Below are 6023 nucleotides of genomic sequence, written 5' to 3'. Positions count from 1 at the left end.
CACAACTGTGTGAAAGTAGGTATTATCTCCCCATTTTTCAGATGAGGAAATTGAGGTTCAAAGCTAAGTGACTTGTAATATTTGAACCTGTGCTCTTTCCATTCCACCATGAAAGAATGAACCCAAACACCCTCAGTGGGCTGAGCCCCAGGCACCCACCCTCACTGAACTCAGATTCTAGTATGTCATAGTTCAGATCTTGGTCCCTGCAATGAGTTGAACCCAGATCTCTCACCCCAGTCTAGAGTCTGGCTGCCCCTCTTCATTCGTGGCACTCCAGAAACCACTCTGGTGCCAGCCTTGGTTCTAAACAAGGCATCACCACTCAGTAAATATACTTTTTATGCCAATTAAATGAGTTAATATTTGTAGACTGTTTAGAACAGTGCTTTAGTAGCAAGATTAAATTGTTTGTTGCAAGTATTATGGGGAAGGGTGTTTCCAGGCTCTGAGTTCAGCCTGAAACCCAAAAGAAATTGTAATCTCTCATTGACACCGATTCTGCCTCCAGACAGAGCCCTTTGGGTTTCAGCCCAGTCCACAACATTAGGACCAAGCAGGCTCCATTTTAGAACAGAAAGGGACCAAGGATGAAGGGCAGTAGTGAGGAACTGGGGAGTTTTCTGGGATAAGGGGAACTGCCCATTGAAATATGATGTCTAGGACACTGGGGAGAGAATGAATAAATGAATGGAGAGGTTAGGAGGGGATGGTTTACAGGCCGAAACAGTGTTGGGGTGAGAGATGCTGAAGAAAAGTGTCTGGAGGCCAAGGAGATGAGATTGTGCGGAAGTGGGGCTCCCTAGAGGCCTCAGAATCAGAAATGCGGGTTGGACCGTCCAGGTCCTAGACAGCGCTCCCCTCTCTCGATGGCGGATTCCGGAGCCGGTCCCAGCGCCGCGCAACCAGTCCCCATTCCCTCCGGTGAAATTGCCAAATTAAAATGAATCATTTGGCCCATAATGGCCGAGGCTCTTATCGGGGGCGGGCGGACCCGCGGCAGTGCCTTATCTCTGCGGCGCACACGGCCCCGGCGCGCCTCCGCTCATGCTAACGAGGCCTCGAACGTGAGCTGGATTAGAGCGCGTCGGTGAGGAGCCCGGGTGCGGCGCGGCGCCCGGCGGGGAGGGGGCGGGCGGGCGAGGGGGCCGGGCCTCGCCCGCTAAAGACCAGGCCTCAAAATGGCCACACGCGTCCCCCGGTACCGGCAAAACGTGAGCATTCTGGCCTCTTTATAGGGAAAAAGCAACCTGCAGCCTCCCGCGGAATTCCTCATCTATTAATGCCACTCTACCTCCCCTGCACACCCGCAGAAGAGGTCTTTGCTCCTTTCCTCTCGGTTTCTTTCGATGGGGGGCATTTTCCACGACGTCTCCGCCCTGGCCGCCGCCGCCCCTCCCGCCTCGAAGACTCTCTTCCTTCCTTCCCCTTTTTTCTTACGCAATATACAGAAATGCGCGAGGCAGTGGTTGGTTTTCATTTCTTCTTCGTGGTTGTGTGCATGCGATGGGATTAGGAGAGTGCGTGGATGCGAGCTGTGGCAATGATGACTGTTTTCGAGTGAAGTCTTCCTGGCGATAGGTTGTGTGTCCGAGTGTGATGGTGTCTGCACTGTTTTGAGTGTGTAGATTGGGACCGACCCTTCAACGAGTTATTTGCGTTTTTTCTTCGTTGTCGATAATTATTTTTATTAGCCTTTTCTACAGGCGTCCGGTTTTACGTGTTGGGCTATATGGCCTCTGCCATTGTGCTTGGATGGTTTCCTTGTTGTGTTGGGCGTGTAGTATGGTTGTGTGTCCGTAAGCGATTGCGTTTGACCGATTTCGTTGTGTCATGTTGGACAGTGTGTGGGCCTCCGTTGGCTTGCGGGTCAGTGTTGGGTTGTGTTTACTTTGCTTCTATTGGGTTGGGTCGTGTGTGGTCCTGGCCGCAAGGAGTTGTGTGCCTGTGTGCTTGTGTCCTTTAGAGGTGCTTTTGCTAATCGATGGGGTGGGGGCGGGGAGAGTGGGCGAGTGGGAGATCGAGGGGCTGGTGGGACGGCGGCGTGGGGGCGGGGATCGGGGTTTCACATTTTATTCCAAATTATGATGTATTCGGGAATCAGTGGTGGCGTGGATGGGCGGACAGAGCCTAGTTGGCGGCTCTTCTGTCCAGAGGCCAGCTTGTACCTTGGTGCTTGGGTTCTCGTTGGAGAGCGGGAAGCTCTTCCAGGCTAGAAGGTGGGCAGCGCTAGTGGAGGCCGGCGCCTGGGAGCCGGTAGTCTGGGGCTTCTGCTCTTGTCGCACACCGGCTTCGTCCATTTCTGGTCAGTTTCGCGGGTGCGGCCCCCGGGGTCTGGGGAAGAGGCCCTAAAAGGACAATGGGCGCTTTCTTCAGGCCTCGCGCCTCGGGTGGGGATCCTCAGGATCGTCTCCGGGGAACATTTTTCGACCCCCTCCCCGGGTGAGCGCCCTTTCCTGCGTGGGTACGCGTGCTCGTCACCCGTTGGTGACTGCGGCCGAGGCTGGGTTGGTGCTGCCATAGTTCGGGAAGAGAGGATTTTGTTTGTTCAGTTATTGTTGTTGCTAATGTTGTCGTCATTATCACCAGAGTCATCATTAACATCCTATTCTAATTAAAATAATCGTCCAGTAGAGAAGTGGCTTGTCCCTTTTCTTTTGGTTCCTTTGGAGGGAGAACAAAGCGCAGCGGATTCCCCCCTCTGCCCCTCCCTCTCCCCACCTCTCCGTTTTTTAACTTGCTGGGTTTGAGGTAGGGAAAACATGGAGATAGGGACAGACAGAGGTTCAGCCATAAAGCGAATATTAACCCCGAACTAAAACACCAGGAATGGGTGGATTCCCCTTCCCCGCCCCGATGTGGATTAGAAGAGGAGAAAGACAACCTCCTGCACTGGTTTGAAACGCAGGGAAGAATTATTCCCATATTTCCATCAATTCCGGGCAAAAAGAAGGGAGCCCCGCAAATAATCCAAGATTTCGATGTATGATCATAAACTGAACGATTTAGGTTGTAAAACAAATGAAACAAAATCCTCAGCAAAAAAAAAAAAAAAAAGGCAAACTAAACCCCATGATACCCTCGGCAGCAGTGCTGGGTGTGCTTATTATGCTCCCTTTTGCCCTATGTATCTCTGCAACAAATTATTAGAATTCTCCCTTACTCTGCCAGTCCAAACACCAGAAAGTTGAAATCATTCCTAACGGTTATGGAGGCAAAGGTTGGGGATTCTCTCCCCACCCCCACCCCCGCTTTTTCTTTCCCTTGTTCTTTTTTTTTTTTTCATCTCCTGCTTTTTCTTAACCTGTTGGAAGACAAGAAGGGACCTGAATAGATTAGATGCCCTACCTTCCTTCATCCTCCCCCCTCTGCTCTTGCCATGCCGACTCCATTCCTGCTGGAAAGTACCACGCCTGGAGTTGGGTTCTGGTTTCGCTTTGGGCTCGAAGTGGAAGGTGGGAGTCAAGGAGAGAATGTAGGAACTCCGAGGACCTGCCCCACGACAAGAGTCTGAAGACCCTATTCTCCTTTTCTGACACACATCCTTCCACCCACCGGCCAGGCATCGGGGATAACCCCCTTGCTATGTGGTCGCAGACGATTAGGGAGCCAACCGCTTAGATGCATCGGGCTCAGAAAACTGCCTCCCTGAACTGGACAGATCCTGGCTGGAGGGTCTGAAAATGCTCCAGGAAGCCTACCGGGAGGGGTTGTTGGTGGACTAAATAGTTATTCCTGATTGGTCAGGTGTAGGGTTCTTTTTTTGGGGGGTGGGGTGGGGGAGATACCCTTGGTGGTTCCAAACACCTGCAGGTTGGAGGAGGGAAGCTAGTGGTGACTCCCTGGGCTGGTGGGTGGGGGCATGAGGTAATTCCCAGCCATTGACCCCTATTTCTCTCTCTCCCTCCCTCTCGCCCTCTCTCCACTCCCATCTTTCCTGGAAACTTGCTTTGGGCGCGGCAGACCGTCCAGGAGCACACTGCGGCCTAACTTCTGGCCTTTCAGCGAGCGAGGGGGAAAGCAAAGACCCGGGCCACAACCCCCACTTGGGCCCCCGCCCCTCTCCGAGGGAGGAGCGGAGATCCTATTCTGAGGGTCTGGTCTGTCTAAATATGCCCCAGGTGAGTTTTGGTGGCGGGGAATGTGGGTAGAAGCAGTGTCCAAGGTGGCCTTGGTTCAGAGCTGGCAGCGGGGAGGCTCAGAACAGAGGAGAGGCCAGTCTCAGATTTGGGGGGAGGGGAGGACGAACCTCGGGCTGGGAATCGGCGATCTGACTCTGCCGCTGTCTGCCGGTGCCCTCCAGCAGGGCCCTTTCCTTTTTCCGGACTGGGTAAAACCAGCTGGTTGGACTTGGTCCCTCAGGCCGCTCCCACCGGTCCTGGGTTCCGTGGACATTTCACGAGACCGGTAACTTTGGGGCGGCTATATCCGGGTGGTGAGCCTGAGGCTCGGGCAGGAAGAAGGCCGCTGCCATCCTGGCTGGCGCAGTCCGGACTCTAGTGGGCCCAGACCCTGGGCCTGAGGCCTAGGGCGGTGCCGCGCCAGAACACCCCTCTAGCCCTGTGGCGGCCGGGAGAGTGGTTCTGCTCACTGGAGGTTTTGGTACTCTTGCAGACCTGGCGCTGTCTCGCGTGGGTGTGGATGTGGGTGCAGTGAGGTGCCAGGAAGCGGATGCTGGGTCTAAGGCAGCGACTCTAACACGGGGCACTGCGAAAGCTGTTTTCATCTAAGAGAGTCTTTGCCTACCCCCAGGAGCTCTCGGGGTCCTGGGTCGTGTTCAGGCTCACACACAAATATTCGGCGGTCTGGCCACAGGAGATGAGGGTCCACTGCTGGGGGCTGCCAGCTGGATCTTAGCAGCACAAAGAGGAGCTCTAGTCTAGGTGCGATTCCTTCTGAAACCTTCCACCTCCCCAAATAAAAACAAGCTAAAACCAGACTGTCCTTTCAGTAATTTAAACCAAGTCCAGGTGATAGAATTTAGTCGCCGACACCCGTAGGTGCCTGTGAGTTCTCCGCTGGCTTCCTTGGCGAGCCGGGGTGTGGACAACCGGCGGGGGCAAGGTGGGGAGGGGGTCCTGGTTGCCAAGGAGCCCTCTCAGTTTACCTGAGGTGGATGAGGGGTGGGGAGTGGTCAGCCACGACCCCTGGGGGCCAATCCTGGGTTTTCCACTGGGAGCCTCAGAGATCCAGATATTTATAGGAGGCGGGCATTTGGGACCAGGGTCTGCTCATCTGGAATACCTGCTCCCCTTGTCCCTCAGGGACCAGTTCCTATAGCGAGAACTACAAATTAACCCGAGAGTATAAATGTGTCAAAAGGAGAGCTGGAGCTTAGCCGGGCGATAACAGTGCACACCCTGTGTCATTCGGTTAGAAGCTGGGGCAGAAGCATGTGTCACCGGGGTGCGTTATGACAGTGAGGTAGGGAGCCAGCTCCTTGGGATTTATACATTTCATCACAGGCTGGTATATTTCTGGTGGATTTCATTGTTTAGGAGAGGCGGGAGGTCCCACAGGTATACTTCTGGTGCGTTTCCAATGGTGCGAAGTCTTGGCGGCGGAACCCTGCTCCCGGACCGTTAGCATTCTGTGGATGCAGACCTATTGTTTCCACCATAATCGTAAACTCGCCGCAATTCAAGCGTTGCCGACCCACAGCCTTTGTAGCTGTGTGCACCAGATTACCGTGAATTTAGTCGTTTTTGGGCGGGGCTCGCGGGACAGGCAGACCCAGAGCCGGCGCGCGGTCTAAATTGGGATCCTCCTTGGCTCCGGTGTCTTGTGGCAATTGAACTGCGGTCCAGGCGAGACTGCGGAAGGTCCAGGCTCCTTTATGCAATAGAGGGATCATTCCCTGGTTGACTCCAGTCCAGAGCAGCGCAGTGGCAGAATGGTAGCTCAGTGGCTCTGGTTAGATGGAGTCTGTTGGCTGAATTTAATTTTTTTTTTTTTTTTGCTTTTAAATACCTTATTTCTAAAGCTTTGAGAGCCTTTTTTGAATAGCATCTTATGAAGCTTAA

The sequence above is a fragment of the Orycteropus afer genome, unplaced genomic scaffold, assembly GCF_000298275.1.
Source record: "Orycteropus afer afer isolate SDZICR_OR568_19922 unplaced genomic scaffold, OryAfe1.0 scaffold00169, whole genome shotgun sequence".
Classification (NCBI taxonomy): Eukaryota; Metazoa; Chordata; class Mammalia; order Tubulidentata; family Orycteropodidae; genus Orycteropus; species Orycteropus afer.
The sequence above is the reverse complement of the archived record's forward strand: the minus strand, read 5'-3'. Positions refer to the sequence as shown.